This window comes from Hemiscyllium ocellatum, chromosome 21, assembly GCF_020745735.1.
Source record: "Hemiscyllium ocellatum isolate sHemOce1 chromosome 21, sHemOce1.pat.X.cur, whole genome shotgun sequence".
Taxonomy (NCBI): Eukaryota; Metazoa; Chordata; class Chondrichthyes; order Orectolobiformes; family Hemiscylliidae; genus Hemiscyllium; species Hemiscyllium ocellatum.
In genome coordinates this window covers 48,551,000-48,575,924 of record NC_083421.1, presented here as the reverse complement: position 1 = coordinate 48,575,924, position 24,925 = coordinate 48,551,000, and the positions used below count along the sequence as shown (strand labels likewise).

The 24,925-nt window shown below is 43.5% G+C and overlaps 1 protein-coding gene across 5 annotated transcripts in view; it reads right to left on the bottom strand.

The window, feature by feature from the left end:
* LOC132825862 (ras-specific guanine nucleotide-releasing factor RalGPS1-like) overlaps positions 1-24,925 on the bottom strand; it is a 781,992-nt gene that overhangs the window by 641,342 nt on the left and 115,725 nt on the right. For 4 of the 5 annotated variants that reach the window (XM_060841441.1, XM_060841437.1, XM_060841439.1 and 1 more), the window contains exon 2: positions 21,501-21,614. The exons of the other annotated variant lie outside the window; for it this stretch is intronic. The gene's annotated coding sequence lies outside the window, so the exon portion shown is untranslated. The remainder of the gene's footprint in view (positions 1-21,500; positions 21,615-24,925) is intronic. 5 annotated transcript variants of the gene reach the window in all.

Sequence of the window (24,925 nt, the reverse complement as noted above, 5' to 3'; positions counted from 1 at the left end):
TATTATAGTTATGGCTTTTGGAACCAATCACTTGTTTTGGTGACATTCAAATCTGTACTTTTGAGTCAGCAAACATTTGTTTTTTTATTCCCCCTCTTTTTGGGTCAACTCTCCAGTTTTACTCCTTCTATTGTCAGTCATGATTCATCATTCTCTCCATTCATATCTCGCTTCCAAAAATAATCTACCTGATCATGTTGTGGCAAACAAAGATGAAATCCAACTGTTAGGGCAACCCAACGAAGAGTGATGTTTTTAGGGTGGCCTCATTCTAAGTGCTGTTAATTCATGATTAAGTGGGTTATAAGGAATTACTGAGAGATCACCAACAGAAAACCAGGAATATTCTATATCATGTTGATACAAATAAACCTGGATCAGCATAAAACTAATCTTGATTTATTTAAGCAGTGTGCAGCCCATCCTGCTAACTAGAACCACGCTCTCCTCTTTAAATCTTTTTATACAACCTGATAAGATTGGATGTATGTTATCAAGACAGTGATAACTTGTCTGATTACAAATGGGTTTGCTGCATCCTCCTACCTTACACTTCAATAATTACCAATCAGCTTTTGGATATCCTTTCGTTGGGATTTGGGCTTTTTCTTCTCCACCGTCAAAATTCGCCTTGAAACTGCTCTGAATGAATACGGCTGCTAACACTCCTGGGTCCTTCTGCTCTACAACACGACCCAAGGCCCAACCGTTCTTGTGCAACCCCACATTATAGAAAAATCGTGCTCTAAAAACAGTGTAGGCGATGTAATTACGCTACAGCCAACACACATTTTAAAAGTTCACACTTGAGAAACAATGTCCCTAATTCATCAATTGCATTGTCGTGAATTCTTGTTAACAAAACGTACGTTATAGCAGAACAACCTGTACCTGATACTCTCGCACAGCATTTCCATTCCTCTCTACTTCAAGTCCTGATCACATGACTTGTCATTAATGTGTTCATTTCCATTATATTACAAAATATTGAAGTACTTCAACCAAGTTTTACTAGTTCTCCAAATCTTAATTGGAGGGTGACTGGAGATAATGTTTGCTGTAATATTGGTGGAGGAGGGGGACTTCTTTTTGTGTCTTTACTTTATTTTTGTTAATTAACAGTTGAAATTATTTTTTATTTAATTTCTTTCTTTTGTCAACCTGCCTCTTGAATGCCGAGAAAACACCACAGACATTCATTATTCCTCAACCTGACATTCTCCCTTGACCTACACTAGGCACCAATTTCAATCATCCAGTTCAATCTTTCTTCCATTTTCTCCAACCTCTCAGCTCCAAAGCGCATGCCCCAGCTATTCTGTAAGGACAAGACATTAGGTGAAGGTCTGTTTTTATATCATAATGAAAACTATATCTATTCAATTATCATTTGTAAATAAATGTATCATAACAAATGTGTTAATGCATTAAATAAGGTGGTGTAAAATTATCCTGATACAAAGCTCTCTTTAGAATTTAGATTAGGTTCCTTACAGTGTGGAACAGGCTCTTCGGCCCAACAAGTCCACACCGACCCTCCAAAGAGCAACCTACCCAGACCCATTTCCCTCTGACTAATGTGCCTAACACTACAGGCAAATTAGCATGGCCAATTCACCTAACTTGTACCTCATTGGACTGTGAGAGGAAACCCACGCAGACACGGGGAGAATGTGCAAACTCCACACGGAAAGTTGCCCAAGATGGGAATTGAACCCAGGTCCCTGGTGCTATGAGGCAGCAGTACTAACCACTGAGCCACCGTGCCGCCCCTTTTAAAATTAGACATTTAAAAAAGATTTTATATTGGAGAAAGTATAATTGCCACAGTCATCATTCCCCTGACTAGGTTTCTTAATTCAGAGAGTTGAACATCTGTGGATTTTTGTTTTTGACTCCAACACTGACCAGCATTCTGTTCTGGCTGACTGAATTCACGACAAGACTGTTTTTAGTCTCAGACACCTCCTGCTTAACATTAAAGGCCAGAACAAATGTGAACTGACATTGAATTTGACAGAGCAACTTGGTGTTGAGAGCTTGGGAGTAATCGGTTCTCTGATGAGCCTGGAAAACCAAGGAGAAAAAAAAACAGATTTGCTGGAAGCACTTAAATAAAGCGTTAAATCTAATATATGAAAACAACTCAACCACACACACACACACACTTGTGTAAAAGGGGTCTCTTCCTTTCAACCTTTACTGTTTATAAATTAATGTCATAATTAATCAGATAATTCAAAATTCTCTTATATTTATTCTGACAGTGAACTTTAGATTTTTAATTGCCACTATTTAAGTTTCCAGAATCTTTTTAAAACTGGCAGAGATCTGCTGGTGTGCTAAAAATTTGATGTTCATGTTTACATGTCCCAAAAATAAATATCAGAGCACCACATCAAACTACAACACTTTGATCGCACAGTGATGCCTTAGGGCACTTGACACGGCAAAAGGAAACATCATAGTTTCTAAGCAACAGAGTGGGTGAGGGGAGATGGAAGAAGGGAATAGGACAACGAGAGGGGGTGGACAAGGGGTTCAGTTGAAGGAACTGCATTTAAGTCATGTGAAGGTGGGAAGGCCTTCAACCGCAAGTGAATGGAAGCTACGCTAAGGAAGGAGTTGCAAACTGGGCAAGGAGATGGTGACTGACAGAATGGCCACTGATGGTCCAACGGAGAATAAATATTTTCAACAGTGTGCAACATAAAACTGATGGCAGGTCAGTGAAGTCATTTGGAAGAATGTCAGAGGAATTTGAAAATTAGATTCATGATGAAATTCAAATCTCAAATGAAAATTTAATTCAAATTCCTCAAAGCAAACATGTTGTGAGATAAGGGACAGGACAGCCAGGAACCCGAAACGTCAACTTCTCCACCTCCTGATGCTGCCTGCCTTGCTGTGTTCCTCTCCCTCCTGATGCTGCCTGCCTTGCTGTGTTCCTCTCCCTCCTGATGCTGCCTGCCTTGCTGTGTTCCCCCAGCCTCCTGATGCTGCCTGCCTTGCTGTGTTCCTCTCCCTCCTGATGCTGCCTGCCTTGCTGTGTTCCCCCAGTCTCCTGATGCTGCCTGCCTTGCTGTGTTCCCCCAGCCTCCTGATGCTGCCTGCCTTGCTGTGTTCCCCCAGTCTCCTGATGCTGCCTGCCTTGCTGTGTCCCTCTCCCTCCTGATGCTGCCTGCCTTGCTGTGTCCCTCTCCCTCCTGATACTGCTTGCCTTGCTGTGTCCCTCTCCCTCCTGATGCTGCCTGCCTTGCTGTGTCCCTCTCCCTCCTGATGCTGCTTGCCTTGCTGTGTCCCTCTCCCTCCTGATGCTGCCTGCCTTGCTGTGTTCCTCTCCCTCCTGATGCTGCCTGCCTTGCTGTGTTCCTCTCCCTCCTGATACTGCCTGCCTTGCTGTGTTCCCCCAGCCTCCTGAGGTTACCTGCCATGCTGTGTTCCCCCAGACTCCTGATAGTGCTTGCTTTGCTGTGTTCTTCCAGACTCCTGCCCTGTCTATTTAGGAAGTGTAGTGGAGCAGGTTCATCTGGTGTATTCAAGAGGAAATTAGGCCATTGCTTGAATGGAAACAACATACACGATGACAGGGAAAAGGCAGAATATTCACATCAAGTCAAAAACGCTCAATCAATGCGCCGATACAGGCAGAGGAAGGGTTTGGAGGGATATGATTAGATTAGATTCCCTACATTGTGGAAACAGGCCCTTTGGCCCAACAAGTCCACACCGACCCTCTAAAGAGCAACCCACCCAGACCCATTTCCCTCCATTTAACCATGACTAATGCATCTATCACTACGGGCAATTTAGCATGGCCAATTCACCTGCACACCTTTGGACTGTAGAGGAAACTGGAGCACCCAGAGGAAACCCACGCAGACACTGGGAAAATATACAAACTCCACACAGATAGTCGCCAGAGGCTGGAATCAAACCTGGGACCCTAGTGCTGTGAGGCAGCAGTGCTAACCACTGAGCCACCGTGCCGAGGGCCAGGTGCTGGCAGATGGGTCTAGATTGGTTTGGGATAGCTGGCTGGCATGGACAAGTTGGACCAAAGGGTCTGTTTCCGTGCTGTACATCTCCATGACTCTAAATGGCATGCTCCTGCACCATCATAACTCAGTGACTCAGAATCTTTGTTACAACATCAGGGGGAGATGAGGCATGGAGAAGGGAAGTGGGAGTCTAGAGTTGGAAAGTGCCATTAGCTAGTTTTGTGAGACTGTGCACAAAGAAAAAGGCCCACAAGATTCTGGTTTGTACACTGTGAACACCTGAGGGCTGCCAGCAAAGCACCAGGGCTGTCAATCCTCAAGATTTTGACAAATAAAAAGGGAAAGGAGTAGAATGGAGGTAGGGGCTGTTATATAGGCAGAAGAGTAGCCAAGTAACAGAATAAACATACAGGATAAAGCTCAGCTTGAGGTTGAGCAACATACTAGAATTCTCTATCTTCAATTGTAGCAAATTCAGCACGTAGCCAAATTGATAAGAAATAACAGTAGATTGGATCACGACAGCTTGAATTCGGCCAAAATTCACTGGGTGAGATGTTGGCTCACATGAGTTCTCAAGTTAAACAGCAAGTTGTGGCTTGAGATTAATAGAGAGGCAAGATGGCAAAGTGAAGGGTGGTATCATGTACAAGTAGACTCAAAGGTTTTGTGATTTACACATGAAAGAAGTGAAACTATCACTATTCTAACAGATGAAAGGCTTAACAATCAATTTTTCAATGTATAATTTCAGTTACATCACACTGTAAATTTTTGATATAAATTCTGTGCATTAGGATTGAGCCCTTCACTACCATCTGATGAAGGAGTGTCACTCCGAAAGCTAGTGTGCTTCCAATTAAACCTGTTGGACTATAACCTGGTGTTGTGTGATTTTTAAACTTCGTACACCCCAGTCCAACACCGGCATCTCCAAATCATGACTACTATTTGATTCAAGATCTTGAAACCTCTTTCGAATACTGGCTGACCAGAAATTTTGGTGAGTTGGTTGCCATTGGGTACTCAGGTTATCATTTACAGGGAACAAGGTGCAAATTGCCCACCACCAGGAAATAAAGATAACAGCAGTTGGTTAACTGAGGGTTGGCTTTCAGTCTTTGAGCTTCTGGACGAAAGGAAAAGATTTCAGAGACAAAAGGCTGGGGTCAGTGAATTGGAGAAGGCAGACAGTCCTTTGAGCTATTAAGACAAAGTGCAGGTAGACAGACTCTTTCTGCTCAGAGGTCATCCCGTGGTAATCTGAAGATTCTGGAACATAAGGTCCAGTCAGGAACAGAAATCAGCGAGTGACAGCCAGTCTGGAAATCTTCCAAAAACAGAGGGAACTGTTTTTTGACAGTCACTTGACATGACAATGCAGCAAAACAGAGGCATGAACGCAAAGGAAGGTGAACAATATATTGTGCCCATGGAGTGTACGCTGTAAAATATGTTGCATTCTCAGTCAAGTTAAAACATAAGGGTCACCTTTTCTGTCGTGTTGAGAATTAGTTACGCATTAAGTATTGCTTGTTCCATTCAGGTGAAAAAGGATGAACTGGCTCCCCTCTATTCAACCTTCTCAATTGATCACATCAAATGTTCAAGTTGTTTTTTGCAGTAGGGTGTACTTTACCCATTTAAAAAGGTGGTTAACTGCGTTTTGCTGTGTAGTTAGATGTCAGAACAAATTTATAACTTGTTAAACAAGAAAAACAACAGAAATGCAACATTAAGAACACAGCCTTTGTGCAGGACATGGCACACACACCTATATACACATACACACGGACACATACAGACATACACACAGACGTTTCTCTCGATGCGGTCTCCTCTACATTGGGGAAACTGGATGCCTTCTCGCAGAGCGCTTTAAGGAACATTTCCAGGATACCCGCACCAATCAACCCCACTGCCCCATGGCTAATTTCAATTCCCCCCCCCACCCCCCAACTCTGCCGAGGATATGAAGGTCCTCCGCCTCCTCCACCACCATTCCTTTGCCACCCGACGCCTGGAGGAAGAACGTCTCATCTTCCGCCTCGGAACACTCTAACCCACGCCATCAATGTGGACTTCACCAGTTTCCTCATTTTCCCTCACCCCACCTTACCCCAGTTCCAACCTTCCAGCTCAGCACTGTCCTCATGACCTGTCCCACCGGTCAATCTCCCTTCCCACCTATCCACCCCACCCTCCCCTCTGACCTATCACCTCCATCCCCACCCCCATTCACCTATTGTACTCTTTGCGACCTTCTCCCCACCCCCCGCCCCCTCCCTTTTATCTCTCTACCCTGGAGGCTCTCTGCCTTCATTCCTGATGAAGGGCTTTTGCCCGAATCGTCAATTTTCCTGCTCCTCAGATGCTGCCTGACCTGCTGCGCTTTTCCAGCACCACTCTAATCTAGACTCTGGTTTCCAGCATCTTCAGTCCTCACTCATGCACACATACAAACATACGTACACAGATACATATACAAACACAGACACCTGTGTACACACACACACACACACACACACACACACACACACACACACACACACACACACACACACACACACACACACACACACGTCATTGCAAGTTACTTCATGTAAGTCTTCCTGTAGCAACAACTACAGGCTTCTAATGATGGCCTACCTTCAGGAGGTGGTTGTTTGATGTGTCTGCATTTAGCCCACATTGAAACTCTTAAAAAGTGAATTGCTCCCAATGTGTATTGTCAGCATTACCCCATGGTCTCTGCTGTAGATAGGGTAGGGGCAAGAATTCAATCCTCCTCCTGGCATGAATAATATCAAATTCCAGTTTTGTTCCAGAATACCTGCAGTCAAGGAGTCTCTCCCTCCAAGACAGTTGGAGGTTCCTGGTGAACTATAGAATAATGTCCAGGCAATTAGACCTTGGAAGGCATTTTTGGAGTTTGTCTTGTTATGACTAACAAGGAGGGATGAGGTTGGCTCTTGCTATTCAAACCTGCCAGCTGGCTGCAACAAACTAAGTTCAGTTTAACACACAGCTGTTCCTTTTCCATAATTACATAACTCCGTGGTCAAACCACTTTCACCAGAACCAATAAAGAGGTCCTTTGCAATTTTTTCCCGTAAAGAAAGGACAAGTTTATTATCTGCTAGCCTTGAGAATAATAATAAAGATGCAAGGTCAAACATAGACCCACACAGAGACAGAGTTACAAAGGGTAGTGTCCTCCAAAGGATATGAAAGGAACAGACAGTTTAAAGTCCTTACGATTCCCTTGAGTTGTAAAATACTTTAATCAAGATCACGTTGTTTAACTGGTGTCCTGGACCAGCAGCAATATTGAACCTTTGAGACAGTGAGAATGAGGGACTAGATTGGGTTGGGATATCTGGTCAGCATGGACGGGTTGGACTGAAGGGTCTGTTTCCGTGTTGTACATCTCTATGACTATGTCATGCTCCCTCCATATTATACTTTGTCTGTCACCTTATTGCACACACTCTGAACCCAACTATATCCTTTTGCAACCTTATTGCTTCTTCACAGCTATATTCCTACCTAGTTTTATACCATCAGCAAAATTTTAGCCTGCTTTTTTAAAAGCATCATTCATGGGATGTGGTGTTGCTGGCTGGACCAATGTTTACTGCCCAATGTGACCTGCCGATGAGAAAGCAGTGGTGAGCTGCCTTCTTGAACTGCTGCAATCCATTTGGTATAGGTAGATCCACAATGTTTTAGGGAGGGAGTTCCAGGATTTTGACCCAGAGACAGTGAAAACATGGTTATTTAAACCAAGTCAGGATGGTGAGTGGCTGGGAGGGGAACTTGTGGATGGTGGCCTTACTATGTAACTGATGCCTTTGCCCCTCAAGATGATAGCAGTCATGGGTTTGGAAGGTACTGTGTAAGGAAGCCTTTGTGAATGTTGGTAGGGCATCTTGAAGATGATCTTGAAGAAGACTGAGCATCAGTGGTGAAGGGAGTGAATGAGTGTAAATAGGATGCTTGGTCCTTGACATGCTGATTATATCTTGCTATAAATTCTACATTAGTTTTCCTTCCATATTCCAGGGTAAGAGGTAAACCTTTCAGTACTGCCATGAGGAAGAATTTCTTCACTCACTTATGAACCTCTGGAGTTATCTTCTACAGAAAGCTGTTGGGAAGTTTGTTTGATATATTCAAGATGGAGCTGGACATGGTCCTTGTGGCTAAAGGGATCAAGGGGTATGGAGAGAAAGTGGGAGTGGGATACTGGGATTGCACGATCAGCCATGATATATTGAATGGTGGTGTAGGCTCGAAGGGCCTACACCTGCACCTATCTTCCATGTTTTGGTTTCTAATATGATCATCACTCCCAGGACACCATTAATTACTCCTCCTCAATTATCCTTAGCAACGAGCCATCTTTTGGAGTCACCACAGTTCAGCTGATACAGATACCCTCACATTGTGGTTAGGAAGACAATTCCAGGATTTTAACCCAATGACAGTGAAGGATCATCAATTTGGTTCTTGCAGGTGATGATCCTCCTGCTGTCTTTGTCCTCCGAGTTGGTCGGGGTCAGAATCCTGGAAGGTGATGTTGAAGGGGCCTTAGTGAAGTGCTGCAGGGCATCTTGTTCAAGGGAAATATGGCTGAAGTTCAAGTTCCAATCATTGTGACAACCCCCCCTCAAACTATATGCTTCCAATCCAAAGATGAATCATTTATCCTACTCCCAGTTTTCCATTCGTGTGTGGCACATTATTGTACCTTTCAAAATGGCTCATGGACATAGCAACAAAGTCACATTCTGTAGGAAACATGGCAACAGAATGCAACAAAATTGAACAATTATCATCTCTATTTGGCCTGTTCAAAATGTCTTTCCATTTCCCATTAAATCATTTTATTAAAAAAATTACATAATCCTATTTATTTGTTAGTGGTGTGATTTCACATATTATCTTAATTTCATTTATTATAAATTAAAGATAAAATGAATTATGAAAAAATAACCTGTTGGGAATAGATTTGCAGAACAAATTGCAAGTAAAAACATATATATGAGAATAATTGGTTCAAAGTAAAGACTTTGAGCTGAAGAAAGTGCACTGTACTTTAATTTCTCACTCTATTTTTCTTCTGTTTCTCTGGTGATACTTCACACCAACCCAATATAGCTTTTATTCTTGTCTAGCTAAAACAATTTATGGTAGCAGTAATGAACTCTAAAAGCCATATATATCACAGGTTCATTAGCACACTTGCAGATTGAATGTTGTACAAATGCCTGTGTGTCTGACTCTGAAGTCAAGAGTGGACAATCTTCACTTGTTAATTACACTAACCATTGTCCATTAGTCTGACAATTCAGAATTTATTTTATTAGAAGCTTTCAACAATGGGTTGAGTCAAATGTTTGTGATGGCACTTGACAGTGACCTTTTTAGGAAATTGTTAAAAATAAAAATCAAGCAATCCATGAGGCATGTCTTTTCCACTTCCTGACATCTGTTAGTGTCTGGTGCCAAGACAAAGAGATCTCCAGGAATTCAGCATCAGCGATGCCATGAAGCCAATCACATTTAAGCATTATCATAGCTAGTAAATCAAGTAGTAAAATACATTGCAAATTTCACTTTTAGATACAATTTTAGGGAGGGTGAATTAAAGGATCAGGTCACACACACACACACGGGATTAATGTAGATGTTGAAATATCTACCATTAAAAAAAATCAAAATGAAGAAACTTGACAGACCACAAATATAAAACTAGGTTTCTCAGAGACTATTAAAGGTGACCAGCAAGAATTATGAACTTAGTGCACCATTGCAAACCTAGTTATGTTTTACTTAACATAATGCAACTTTTTCCCCAGGGTTTTTGCAGCAAGGCTATAGTTAAAAGGGCTATTTTTCATCAGTTCAGTAAGTTCTACAGAATTGGAGTACTGAAGCACTTTTGACAGCACAACAATATAAAGAGGTGTAGAAAAACAGAGATACCTTTTGACTTCCATATTTAATAATACATATGTGGACAGAGCTCATTGGCAATTGTAGACAATAATGGCAAACACTGACAATTTTGCCATCACTTCTACTACAAATTACCACCCATGACTTAACAGCTTGCTTATAAGTTTCTTTGCATATTACCAGAACTTGTAACTTAAGCACTTCTATAAATAAAACATTGAACTGTTGTTAACCATTTGGTGGAAACCCTTCCATAATTGCAATGTCAACACTTTGTTTTATGAAATCAGGCTGTTCAGTGTAATGACGGCAAACCAAGTGTGCATTTGTACAGATTAGTCAATTTACAAAAGAAAATCTATAATGACCTCATACGATCACACTATTTTGCTGTGTAACCTTCTGCATGAAGCTAAAAATGACTGTAAAAGTAATTCTTTGATAAATTCTATATAGAGTTATAGAGATGTATAGCACAGAAATAGACCTTTCATCCAACCCATCCACGACAACCCGATATCCTAAATTAATTTAATCCCATTTGCCAGCACTTGGCCCATATCCCTCTAAACTTATTCATACACCCATTCAGATGCTTTTTAAATGTTGTAATTGTACTAGCTTCTGCTACTTCCTCGGGCAGCTCATGCCATACACACACCACCCTCTGCATGGAAAGGTTTGCTCTTAGGTCCCTTTTATATCTTCCCCCTTAAACCTATGCCCTTTAGCTTTGGACTCCCCTATCCTGGGAAAAAGACTTTGCCAATTCACCCTACTCACGTTATTCATGATTTTATAACCCTTCATACTTCAAAACCTCCAAACCTGGTAACATCTCTGTAAATCTTCTCTGAATCCTTTCAAGTTTGATAATCTTTCCAACAGCAGGGAGACCAAAATTGAATACAGTATCCCCAAACTGGCCTAGCTAATATCCTGTAGCCACAACATGACTTCCCAACTCCTGACCAATAAAGGCAAGTGTATCAAACACCACCTTCACTGTCCTGTCTACCTGTAACTCCACCTTCAAGGAGCTATGAATCTGCACTCCAAGGTCTCTTTGTCCAGCAAATTCCCCGGGACCTTACCATTAATTACCCTGATTTGCCTTTCCAAAGTGCAGTACCTTACATTTATCTAAATTACACTCTATCTGCTTCTCCTCAACCCATCTGATCAAAGTCCTGTTGTACTTTGAGATACATTTCTTCACTGGAAAAGTGCAGCAGGTCAGGCAGCATCCAAGGAACAGGAGATTCGACGTTTCGGGCATAAGCCCTTCTTCAGGAACGTCCGAACCATCGAATCTCCTGTTCCTTGGATGCTGCCTGACCTGCTGTGCTTTTCCAGCAACACATTTTCAGCTCTGATCTCCAGCATCTGCAGACCTCACTTTCTCCTCGATAATTTTCTCCACTGCAAACTTACAAGCCATTTCTCCTTTATTCACATCAAAATCTATATTATGGAATGAATTAGAGAAAGGGGCATTTTCAGCTTTGTTCTTTCAAATAAAAAAATCATTCCCAGAATGTAAGAATGCTGGAATTTGTTGCCCATGCTTTGTTGCCTCCTTCTTGAACTGCAGCAATTTATGTCTTGAAGGCACTCCCTTAGGTGGGTCATTACAGGATGTTGCCCCTGCAACTATAATGGAATGATGATTTTTTTCTAAGGTGTGCTTCTGGGTCAAGAATTTGGGAGATAGCATATAGCTGTCATTGTCCTTTCAGGTATCGGCACGGTCAAGAAGCATTGCAGGAAATATTTCCTGCAGACAGCACACATTACAGCTTCAATGCACAAACGGTAAAGAGGGGGAGTATTTTGGCTCTTTCAGAATAGATGAGGGCCACAATGGTTTGAGAAATAACAGTGTGCACAGGTAAAAAGCGAACGATTTGTCAGAACTAGTGTTTCACTGTGATGAGGTTGGACAGCCTTTCTGTCAGGAAAGAGTGGCACCTCCTAATAGATTTGATAACGCTGTTGGGAAAATGGTGAGCTGCAAACTTAAAGACAGATGTGTGTGTGGGAGTAAAAAAAACCTGATGAATTGGAAATGAATAAAGGGGCAACAGAATTTCGAAAACTGGATAGAGTATCTCAGTTCATTGGAGACAGTTGAAGACGGTGGGGGAGGAGGACAGACAGGAGGGCGAGAGAGAGAAGGGGAGGGACAGGGGGAGAGAGAGGGGAAGGACAGACTGGAGAGGGAGGATAAGGACAGACAAAGGGGGAGACATAGAAGGGGAGGGGGGAGGACAGAAAGTGAGGAAGATCAGAGAAAGAGAGGGGGAAGGGAGAAAAAAGACATACAGAGAGGGACACACACACACGTCAAAGATTGGTGTTCAAGCTTTTACGGAGTTGAAGAATTATATGGAACACAGGACCATCATAGCTCCGAATTAAAATGAGTCTACACTGCTGAAGGAAGGTCTTGAAAGCAGTAGTGTATCGTGCTATAAGTTAGAGACATGCTGAACACTATTGATGGTCACGAATAGCAGGGGAAAGGGCGAGGTGGAATGTGAGCTGGGGGTAAAATACTCGCAGCACTGCTGTCTCTTAAGAGAGGGGTGATCAGTAGCAGTTTAATCTGAGGGTCACCATGCCTCAGGCAAGGGAGAGTCCTTCAGGTAATCTCAACCAATGTGGAAATTGAACTCACGCTGTTGGCATCACATTAAGTCTCTCCAGCCAAGTGAGCTAACTGACCCTCTCAACGCTGTGAAGGGTGACACAGCTGAAGCAGAAATGTGGGTCTGCAAGTAATAAGAATGCAGTCAGAGAAAGGCACAGGGATGAACATTAATCAAGTGATAGAGAGAAACGAAAACTATGTCAGAGGGGCACAGAAGTTCTTCAAAGCAGACATCCAGGACAGCTGTAGTGAAGAGTACGAGCAAAAGCAAAACTTTGTAAATGCTGAAAAACTGAAAGAAAAACAAAACTATAAAAACACTTTGCTAAGCATTAAAAACGGATAAAACCCAGGTGAAGAATTTCCTTGTAAATGGACCCTGGTTAGAGCATATAATTCATTGCCAAGACAGTTTTCCAGATGATTTTAGAATATATGGCTCTGCCCAGTTATTAAATTTTAAATGTTTTGGGAAACCTGAACTCTGTGATGAAATTTACAGCTTTCCAAAAGTTTATAAAGTGCCCGAGCGATCCAAAGGCCTGAGCACTTTTCTACCTGGTCCAACATCACACATAAGTAACACTCCATCTGGACTCAAAGACAAACAATAAGAGGCAGATTCCCCACAGGCACTGGGGACCTCTTTCTGAAAGCAAGCGGTCAATTCTGTGACCGAACAAAGTGAAATTTAATTCATGGCTATGTCAAGGTAGCAGTATTTAGACACTCTTACAACACTTTGTTAACATTGAACAATAGGTGCTGAAACAGTTTAAAGGTGACAAAGTTCAAAATGTAAGGTTGTCCTTCCTCTGTCAAAACAAGACATTCTTGCAAAGCTTAGCCTGCAAAAGGAGGTTTCACTTTAAAAGACTCCGTTGTTGAGCAATAACATATTCACTGCTGAGTCGAGTGTGTCTATTTAAAATTAGGAACAAATAGAATCTCTCTGTGAGGAACCTTTAGTAAAAACAAAAGTACTGATAAGTGAGTCAAAGTAATTTAAACAGAATCTAAACTTGACTGCAGAGTTCATAATATCTCCATGGAAAACAGCACACATTGAGTGCACGATGCATTGTGAAATATTGATTGACTGACTGATTTATTGTTGTCACATGTACCGAGGTACAGTGAAAAGTAGCAGGACAATGTTTATCAATGGGTTTTCCAAATGTGAATGGGGTATATTTCCATAGATACATATATAATACCTTTAAAACAAAAGTAAACGTTTTGGAAGTTTTGTCATGTTTTCTATATTATTTTTAACAAGAGGCATCTTGTAGTTCAATCAGTTGGAAAAGCCAGTGAAATGGAGAAATGAGACATGCTAGTCTGATTCAACTGGTATAATTGAAAATGAACAACCATGTGACTAGGATGCTCATTTCCCAGTATTACCGATTTTTCCCTCTGGATCAACAGGCACACAACATTGTGCTGAGCTCATTAAGCAAACAGATCATCCAGCAAAAATCAGTAGGACCAAAAAGGTGAGCTCTTGGGAATGAAATCGTTAGGAGATCTGGACATTGGGAAATGGAACATAGCTAAAGAAGTGTGATTTACCTCAGAACCAATTCCTTGAAGGCACACAGCTTTGTTGCAACAGTATTTTTTTTTCCCAGACATGTTGGAGAGATTTCTGTTTGGCCAGTCATGGGAAAGACTCAAAGCCTGCAGAATCATTCAAAGCTTTTGCCAGATAGACCTCAGGTTAGATACAGACACTCAACAGCATGAACATATGTTCAAGAGCAATCCAAGGTCCACAGGAAATAGCAGACACTAGGCTTGGATTAATGTAACTTAATCAGTTGTGTTGTATATTAACAGATTAAGAATATGCTGCAAATGTGTTGCTGGTCAAAGCACAGCAGGTTAGGCAGCATCTCAGGAATAGAGAATTCGACGTTTCGAGCATAAGCCCTTCATCAGGCTTATGCTCGAAACGTCGAATTCTCTATTCCTGAGATGCTGCCTAACCTGCTGTGCTTTGACCAGCAACACATTTGCAGCTGTGATCTCCAGCATCTGCAGACCTCATTTTTTACCCGAAGATTAAGAATATGCCCTACAAGGCTATAATGGAGATGCTGAGGGGAAATGCATCCTTACATTCTGTGCTACAAATGTCCCTAGTGATTTGTTTTCAAGAAAAGAAACAATTGACCAGCCAGGAACAGTTCTACGCACAGATGCTGAGTGTAGCTCAGCAAAACAGTGAACGTTGCATTACTGAATGCACTATGAAATCAGTACAATTTCACCTGGACTACTCATGGAATAGAATTCCCTACAGTGTGAAAACAGGGTCTTCAGCCCATCAAATCCACACCTATCCTCTGAAGAACATCCCACCAGATAGAACTCTTTACCCTATCCCTAGAACCCAGCATTTTCTCATGGCTAATCCATTTAGCCTGCACATCTTTAGACTGTGGGAGGAAACCAGAGAACCCAGAGGAAGCTCAAGCAGACACTGGGAGCATTTACAAACCACACACACACACACACACACACACACACACACACACACACACACACACACACACACACACACACACACACACACACACACACACACACGTGTCCCTGGTGCTGTGAGGCATCTGTGCTAACAGTGAGCTGGCATGCTGCTCCTACTCTGGGAGGGAAATACAAAATTGTGAACGATCCAGACAAAACTTGGCAGCTTGGACATTTTTCAAGTTCTTCAAGTAAAAAGTGAGGTCTGCAGATGCTGGAGATCAGAGCTGAAAATGTGTTGCTGGTTAAAGCGCAGCAGGTCCGGCAGCATTCAAGGAACAGGAAATTCGACGTTTGGGCAAAAGCCTGATTCCTGATGAAGGGCTTTTGCCCGAAACGTCGAATTTCCTGTTCCTTGGATGCTGCCTGACCTGCTGCGCTTTAACCAGCAACACATTTTCAGCATTTTTCAAGTTCCTAAACTCTGATGAAAAAAATACATTGAGCGGAAATATTGTTTTCTGCAGAGACAACAAATTAAAAAAACAAAATTTAAAAAATAGCGCTGTCGTTGCAGCTGGTTTAAAAATAGGGTCCTGCCCAGTTTCTTATCCTGTTGTGGTTGATTGCCATATTTAGTGTATATACTCATAAAAGTCAATTTTTCAGACCAATTTGTGAGATCAAATGTAACGTTTGAAGGATAGCCATTGGTTAAATCCAGAAAAAAAAATGGATTGTTGCAATGGACAAAAAGTAAAATCAAAGATAAAGAATTCATATTAATTATCTGATATTTATTAATTTACCAGTTTTTAATTTTCATTATTTCAGTTCACTATAATCATGAACTTCTCTTGATTACATATTGGTTCTGAAACTTTTGGACTTTGATTTCTGAAAAGCAAGGGTCAAGTTTGTACATCGTAAATGAAGAGTAATGGCTTCAGGGCCATAATCTCTTGGAGGCAGGTTTACAGAGGGTGGCTTTTACAAAAAGTACCTGAGGGTATTCAGTGAATGGTTTACCTCTCAATCCCAGGCCTATACAGAGCCTGCTGAATATCACTATGAGCAGTCAAAGGTGTAAAACAGATTGCCTCAGATGCTTTCCTTGCGAACTTGTCTTCACTGCTCCAAACAAAATGGTTCATATGCATGGCTTTAGCTTTGATGTAAATCAGATTTCCTCCTCTTTCCACTTCCCAAAGTAAGCTCTGCCTATTACCTGCCCTCGACCTCTTCATTTCCAACTGCCACCGGGACATTAACCGCCTCAACCTGTCTACCCCCCTCCCCCACTCTAACCTCTCACCCTCACAACGCGCAGCCCTCCAATCCCTCTGCTCCAATCCCAACCTCACCATTAAGCCAGCGGATAAAGGGGGTACAGTGGTAGTCTGGCGCACTGACCTCTACACCGCTGAAGCCAAACGCCAACTCGAGGACACCTCTTCCTACTGCATCCTAGACCATGACCCCATCCCCCATCACCAAACCATCATCTCCCAGACCATACAGAACCTCATTACCTCAGGAGATCTCCCACCCACAGTTTCCAACCTCACAGTCCAGGAACCCTGCACTGCCCGGTTCTACCTCCTTCCCAAGATCCACAAGCCTGACCATCCTGGCCGACCCATTGTCTCAGCATGCTCCTGCCCCACTGAACTCATCTCTACCTACCTCGACACTGTCCTATCCCCCCTAGTCCAGGAACTCCCCACATACGTTCGAGACACCACCTACGCCCTCCACCTCCTCCAAGACTTCAGTTTCCCCGGCCCACAATGCCTCATCTTCACCATGGATATCCAGTCCCTCTACACCTCCATCCACCATGACCAGGACCTCCAAGCCCTCCGTTTTTTCCTCTCCCAACGTCCCCAACAGTACCCTTCCACCGACACTCTCATTCGTTTGGCCAAACTGGTCCTCACCCTTAACAATTTCTCCTTTGAATCCTCCCACTTCCTCCAGACCAAAGGGGTAGCCATGGGCACACATATGGGTCCCAGCTATGCCTGTCTCTTTGTTGGCTACATAGAACAGTTGATCTTCCGTAATTACACCAGCATCACTCACCACCTCTACCTCCGCTACATTGATGACTGCATGTGCGCCACCTCGTGCTCTCACGAGGAGGTTGAGCAATTCATCAACTTCACCAACACATTCCACCCTGACCTTAAATTTACCTGGACCATCTCTGACACCTCCCTCCCCTTCCTGGACCTCTCCATCTCCATTAATGATGACCGACTTGACACTGACATTTTTTACAAACCCACCGACTCCCACAGCTACCTGGATTACACCTCTTCCCACCTATCTCTTGCAAAAATTGCCATCCCATATTCCCAATTCCTCCGCCTCTGCCATATCTGCTCCCAGGAGGACCAGTTCCACCATAGAACACACCAGATGGCCTCCTTCTTTAGAGACCACAATTTCCCTTCCCACATGGTTAAAGATGCCCTCCAACACATCTCGTCCACATCCCGCACCTCTGCCCTCAGACCATACCCCTCCAACCATAACAAGGACAGAACGCCCCTGGTGCTCACCTTCCACCTTACCAACCTTCGCATAAACCAAATCATCCGCCGACATTTCTGCCACCTCCTAAAAGACCCACCACCAGGGATATATTTCCCTCACCACCCCTTTCCGCCTTCTGCAAAGACCGTTCCCTCCGTGACTACCTGGTCAGGTCCATGCCTCCCATCCTGGCACTTTCCCCAGCCACCGCAGGAACTGTAAAACCTGTGCCCATACCTCCTCCCTCACCTCTATCCAAAGCCCTAAAGGAGCCTTCCACATCCAAAGTCTTACCTGCACATCCACTAATATCATTTATTGTATCCGTTGCTCCCGATGCAGTCTCCTCTACATTGGGGAGACTGGGCGCCTCCTAGCAGAGCGCTTTAGGGAACATCTCCAATATACCCGCACCAATCAACCACACCGCCCTGTGGCCCAACATTTCAACTCCCCCTCCCACTCTGCCGAGGACATGGAGGTCCTGGGCCTCCTTCACCGCCGCTCCCTCACCAGACGCCTCGGAACACTTCAAGCCCAGGGCATCAATGTGGACTTCAACAGCTTCCTAATTTCCCCTTCCCCCACCTCATCCTAGTTTCAAACGTCCAGTTCAGCACTCTCCCCATGACTTGTCCGGACTTGTCCAACCTGCCTATCTTCTTTTCCACCTGTCCACTCCACCCTCTCCTCCCTGACCTATCACCTTCATCCCCTCCCCCACTCACACATTGTACTCTATGCTACTCTCTCCCCACCCTACCCTCCTCTAGCTTATTTCTCCGTGCTTCCAGCTCACTGCCTTTATTCCTGATGAAGGGCTTTTGCCTGAAACGTCGATTTCGCTGCTCGTTGGATGCTGCCTGAACTGCTGTGCTCTTCCAGCACCACTGATCCAGAATCTGGTTTCCAGCATCTGCAGTCATTGTTTTTATCTAAAAATGCTCAGCTCACCCTACTATTTTGTTCCCAAACAGTTAATCACGTTTGTTCTGCTGGACATTCAGTCTGCTTGCAGGGATGGGCTGGTCTCTCATTATACAGTGAGTCTTCCAAAAGGTCTCTAATCACAGAAATGCCCAATCTAAAAAAAAGTTGAGTATCAGAAGCTTAAAAAAAAGCTTGCAAACATTCCAAATATATATTCTAAAGTAACTATGAAAATATATCCTGGTCAAAAACTGAAATATTCATGGATGAAGCTTGCTGTGCACCCCCCTGAATGCATGGTGGTTTTCACTCTAGAAGTTAACACAAGAAGACTGATAATGTGACAGTGGTTTCAGTGGGTGCCTGGTGTCTGTGCAGCTATATTCCAGTAAAAGTGATGATGGGCAAAAGTTGGCAAGAGCTATAAAAACTATATCTCAAATTATCATACAAACTTTGGTTGTTTTTATATGGTCTACTTGGTACTGAATCTCTCAACCTGCCCTTGGATTTCACTGAGTCACACAAGAATCACAGTCAACGCATCAGTAAGCAAATGATTCTGCTGATGTTACCTTCAGGTGGCTGTCACTTTTGCTTTATTTCTTCCATTTGTTGCTCATCTCCCGTTGTCCTTGAACAGAATGGCTCACTTTCAGAGGGAAGTTAAAAGTCAATCACATTGCTGGAGTCAGCCAGAGGCAGTAAGAATAACAGATCTCTTCCCTTATTGGACATTAGTGAACCAGATGGGTTTGTGCAACAATTGATGATAGTTGTCATGGTCACCATGGCAAGATGATGGCTAGTTTTATATCAGGTTTATTAATGATCTTTAAATTCCATGGGCTGCCATTATTGGATGTGGACCCATGTCACCACAGCATTAGCCAGAGCATCAGGATTGCTGGTCTATCGACTTATCGCCATGCAACCATCTCAGAGGATGGCCAGTTTAGCTGAAGTTATAGTCTTAGGTTATTGTGAAGCTGAAATTATGCTGATGCAATTAAAATAAGCATTGTAGATATCATAATCTAAATGTTAAGAGCACTTTCCAAAGATACTGGCATATACACACAACGATGGTATTTGTATAGCAACTTTAATGCAGCAGGTCATTCCAAATTGATTCACAGAAGCATCATCAAACAGATTTTGATACCGAGCCCCCTAAGGAGATATGGCCTAAAGCGTGGTCAGAGATAGGTTTCAGGGAGGAGCTTAAAAAGGAAGAAAGGGAGGTGGAGATTTGCAAAGGCTTACGGAGCGAATTCTAGAGCGTAGGGTTTTGAGAAGTGAAGGCACAGCCAGATGTCGTCATAATTAAAATCAGGAATATGCAAAAGGAGAGGGGGAGTGCAGATATCTGAAGCTGTAGGACATCAGGGAAACACGCAAGTAGTTGAGAGGTTACAGAGTATAGCTAACTATAGAGGTTTACAGAACATACTGGCTGAGTCTGCTTATCTGTAACTTTTTAAAAATCTTTTAGACTGGTGAATAAACAGACCCACAAAGCTGTTAACTTTATGTTGCATCAGTTTCAAAAAGGAACTGAGCAAGTATTTGTTGCAACACATTGATGGTTATAGTGGCAGTCGAGAGTGCGGTGCTGGAAAAGCACAGGCAGCATCGGAGGAGCAGGAAAATCGACATTTCGGGCATAAGCCCATCATCAGGAATGAGGGTTATAGCAGTAGATACAGCTGGAGAAAAAAAAATACTTAATGGGGCATTCATAGGTTTTATCCTGTTGGAATAGGATGAAGTAGTATTGTCCACTGAAGAGAGCAGACCTTCGGAATGTAAAAAGTCAAAGAGTGCTTCTGGAAGCTAGAGGGATGGGGTTTTTGCTAGAATGAGGAAAGAGTTCTGCTGTTCACTGTTGCTTTATAAGCCATAAATATAATGAACAATATTTCATATCACCCCTACCCTCGCAAAATTCCTTTCCTCCCAAAGAAGGCGACTTACAGTTGGATACCATTTCATTCATGCCAGGTACTGCCCATCTCATCCAGATGCAGAGATACTGGGGATAATATGTGGGCTTTCCTAGGGATTAAATGGTTCTACAATGGTACACTAGCTATAAGAGTTTCATAGCCGACTGAATAAACGCAGAGTGTGGATTTTCTTTTTTTAAAAAAAGCATCTTTTCACATTTTCTCACTGTAGGATACAGTGCCTTGATTGAAAAGCATTTTCAAAGTTTGATCAGAAAATGTACCATTTTTGCTGGGATAGGCGAGTTCATTCACGGCCAGGATTCTTTGTTAAAAATCACAACACCAGGTTATAGTCCAACAGGTTTAATTGGAAACACACTAGCTTTCAGAGCACCGTTCCTTCATCAGGTGATAGTAGAGACACAATTCTAAGGCACAGAATTTATAGCAAAAATGTACAAAAATATCATGATTGTCTGAGTCTTTCATCTGAAAGACTCAACTGGTGGTCAAGATATTTTTCAATGTATAATTTCAGTTACATCACATTGTACATTTTTCCTATAAATTCTGTGCCTTAGAATTGTGTCCTCCACTGTCACCTGATGAAGGAGCAGTGCTCTGAAAGCTAGTGCACTTCCAATTAAACCTGTTGGACTATAACCTGGTGTTGTGAGATTTTTAACTTTGTACACACCAGTCCAACACCAGCACCTCCAAATCAGGATTCTTTGTAGCTGGCCTGGAGTTTGCATGATTTGGGAAAATTCTCGGTGCCAAGAGAAAAATAAATGACAGAGAATTGAAATGGATGAGGAAAGGCCAGATGCACAGAAATAGGAACATGACAGAAAGTCTATCTTGGATCAAAATAGTCACTTTACAGAGGAACAGGTCCATTTTAAAAGTTTGTGCGCAAGGCATTTTAAGTGCCAGACAGCCTTTTTTAACTGTTGATCTTAGAATAGATACTACTGTACTTACCCATATTCCTCTTTTAGTTTTACTTTGACATCTGTATGGTTGAGACAAACAGCGAACCGATGAGGAACTGTCACAGCCGGAGGCTAATCAAATACGATTACGTTTCTCAGAGCTCTGGAATTGAACAACGCTGAATGTCACACAGTTTTCTGATGCACTTCAATTAATCTATATTTCAGTCTCTGCTGTATAAATACTCTCATTCCATGTACAAGTTACTTTGGAACAATTAGATATTCGGAATCAAACAGCAGCTTTATTCTGTAATAATGACATCACAATAGTCCCTGAAATTTTCATTCACTGTAATCTCAGGTCATTAATCCAATATACAAAAATAGCAGGGCAGCTACACCGATGTATCATAGGGAAATTACAATGATTGATCACTTTTCAAATTGTCATCAGAGTTATTTTTGAATTTGTTCTCATGATATGGGTGTCACAGGTTAGGCCAGTGTTTATTGCCCACTCCAAATTGCCCAGAGAGCAGTTAAAAGCCAATCACATTGTTGTGGATCTGAAGTCAGACCTTCTGAAAAAACCCTTCTCTCAGAGGTTTCTGAATCTTTGGATTCACCATGTAAGGGTAATTTTGAAATAGGCCACAAAAATCAGGCTGTGGGATACTGTCAACTGTTACTAAAAAAAATCATTTTGGTTCACTCATGCTTTTCAGGGAAGAAAATTTGCTATTCTCGCCTGGTCTGGCCTATATGTGACTCAGACCCACACAGCAATGGGGCTGACTCTCAACTGAACCATAGCATCCCTACAGTGTGGAAACAGGCCCTTCGGCCCAACAAGTCCACACAGACTCTCCAAACAGTAATCTACCCCGACCCATTCCCCTATCCTATTATCTTACATTTACCCCTGACGAATGCATCTAACCTACACATCCCTCAACACTATGGGAAACTTAACATGGCCAATTCACCTGACCTGCACAGCTTTGGACTGTGGGAGGAAACCGGAGCACCTGGAGCAGACTCGGGGAGAACGTGCAAACTCCACACAGACAGTCGCGAGAGGCTGGAATCAAACTTGGGTCCCTGGCGCCATGAGGTAGTAGTGCTAACCACGAGTCCACCATGCTGCCTTTGGGCAATTAGAGACGGGCAATAAATATTTGCCCAGCTAGTGATGCCCACTTTCTGGAGAAACTAAATGAAAAAAGATAGTTTCTCACTGTATACCCAGCAAACCCACAACTGAGCCTGATTTGTGCCCAGTCTACCCCCCCCACTTTACTTTGGAAGGTGTTTGAATGAGGAGTGACGCGTGCTGTTTCACACTGTTCTGACGCAGTGGGGGTAGGTAAATTCCACCCCATTTCTATTCTGTCAACATCTATAGTTATGCATCCTTCTTGCAAATCCACAGGAGTTGACAAATTTGCTGTGGTCCTGCTTATTAAGATGCACTATGCTCAACATGGAGTTTGTCCCCAAGTAGGGAAATGTTTTCTAAAATTAAAGATTGATAGCGATGCAACGGTTAAATACAAGGTAGTAGGCAGGTAGAAGGCTGGAAGAACACAACAAGCCCAACAGCAACAGGAGGTGCAGAAGTCGACGTTTTGGGTGTAACCCACCCCCAGTCCCGAAGAAGGGTTACACCTGAAACGTCAACTTCTCCACCTCCTTGATGCTAGGAGAAAGTGAGATCTGCAGATGCTGGAGATCAGAGCTGAAAATGTGTTGCTGGAAAAGCACAGCAGGTCAGGCAGCATCCAAGGAGCAGGAGAATCGACATTTTGGGCATGAGCCCTTCTTCAGGAATGAGGAAAGTGTGCCAAGCAGGCCAAGATATAAGGTAAGGTGGAGGGACTTGGGGGAGGGGCATTGGAAATGCGATAGGTGGAAGGAGGTTAAGGTGAGGGTGATAGGCCGGAGTGGGGATGGGGGCGGAGAGATCAGGAGGAAGATTGCAGGTTAGGAAGGTGGTGCTGAATTCGAAGGTTGGGACTGAGGCAAGGTGGGGGGAGGGGAAATGAGGAAACTGGAGAAATCTGAGTTCACCCCTTGTGGTTGGAGGGTTCCTAGGTGGAAGATGAGGCGCTTTTCCTCCAGCCGTCGTGTTGCTATGGTCTGGCGATGGAGGAGTCCAAGGACCTGCATGTCCTTGGTGGAGTGGGAAGAGGAGTTGAAGTGTTGAGCCACGGGGTGGTTGGGGTGGTTGGTCCATTTGGAGGTGGGGTTTGGATCCCACCACTAGGGATACATTTCCCTCCCCTCCCATATCAGCGTTCCGAAAAGACTACTCCCTCCGTGACTCCCTCATCAGGTCCACACCACCACCCCCCACCAACCCAACCTCCACTCGCGGCACCTTCCCCTGCGACCGCAAGAAATGTAAAACTTGCGCCCATACCTCCCCCCTTACTTCCCTCCAAGGCCCCAAGGGATCCTTCCATATCCACCACAAATTCACCTGCACCTCCACACACCATTAACTGCATCCACTGCACCCGATGTGGCCTCCTCTATATTGGGGAGACAGGCCGCCTACTTGCGGAATGTTTCAGAGAACACCTCTGGGACACCTGGACCAACCAACCCAACCGCCCCGTGGCTCAACTCTTCAACTCCCCTTCCCACTCCACCAAGGACATGCAGTTCCTTGGACTCCTCCATCGCCAGACCATAGCAACACGATGGCTGGAGGAAGAGCGCCTCATCTTCCGCCTAAGAACCCTCCAACCACAAGGGATGAATTCAGATTTCTCCACTTTCCTCATTTCCCCTCCCCCACCTTGCCTCAGTCCCAACCCTCGAACTCAGCATCACCTTCCTAATCTGCAATCTTCTTCCTGACCTCTCCACCCCCAACCCGGCCTATCACCCTCACCTTAACCTCCTTCCACCTCCCTGATGCTGCCTGTCTTGCTGTGTTCTTCCAGCCTCCTACCGGTCTACATTGGATTCCAGCATCTGCAGGTTTTTTTGTCTCTAAATACAAGGGAGTCCATTAATTCTTTGCAAGCACCTATTTCAGCCCAGGGGTTTTCTAGTTAGCCGAGAGCAAGAGAGAGAACATGAGAATTCTAGCAGCAATGATCAGAACTAAGGCATTAAAGATAAAAAAACATACAATTTACTAGTGTATACAGTGCATTCTATCCAAATGGAATTGCTACTCCGAGGTATGTGTTCAAAATCCCCTCGAATCAAATTGTGTTAACTGCTGCTGCCCTGCTATCTGTCACTGTCCACCATGGTACCGGTTTCATCCAAAAAGACTTCACAAAATAATTAGGAATCTGGTTGCACTTGTCATTACCACAGGCCATGGATTTCAAGGCATTAGTCTATCACAGGGTCATAAGTAAAGCCCTGCAGCATTGCTCTGATGTTTCAGGATTGCCATCGCAAAGCCCCTTTGCCTCCCTGCCTGGATATGCTGTAGTATGTTTATACCGA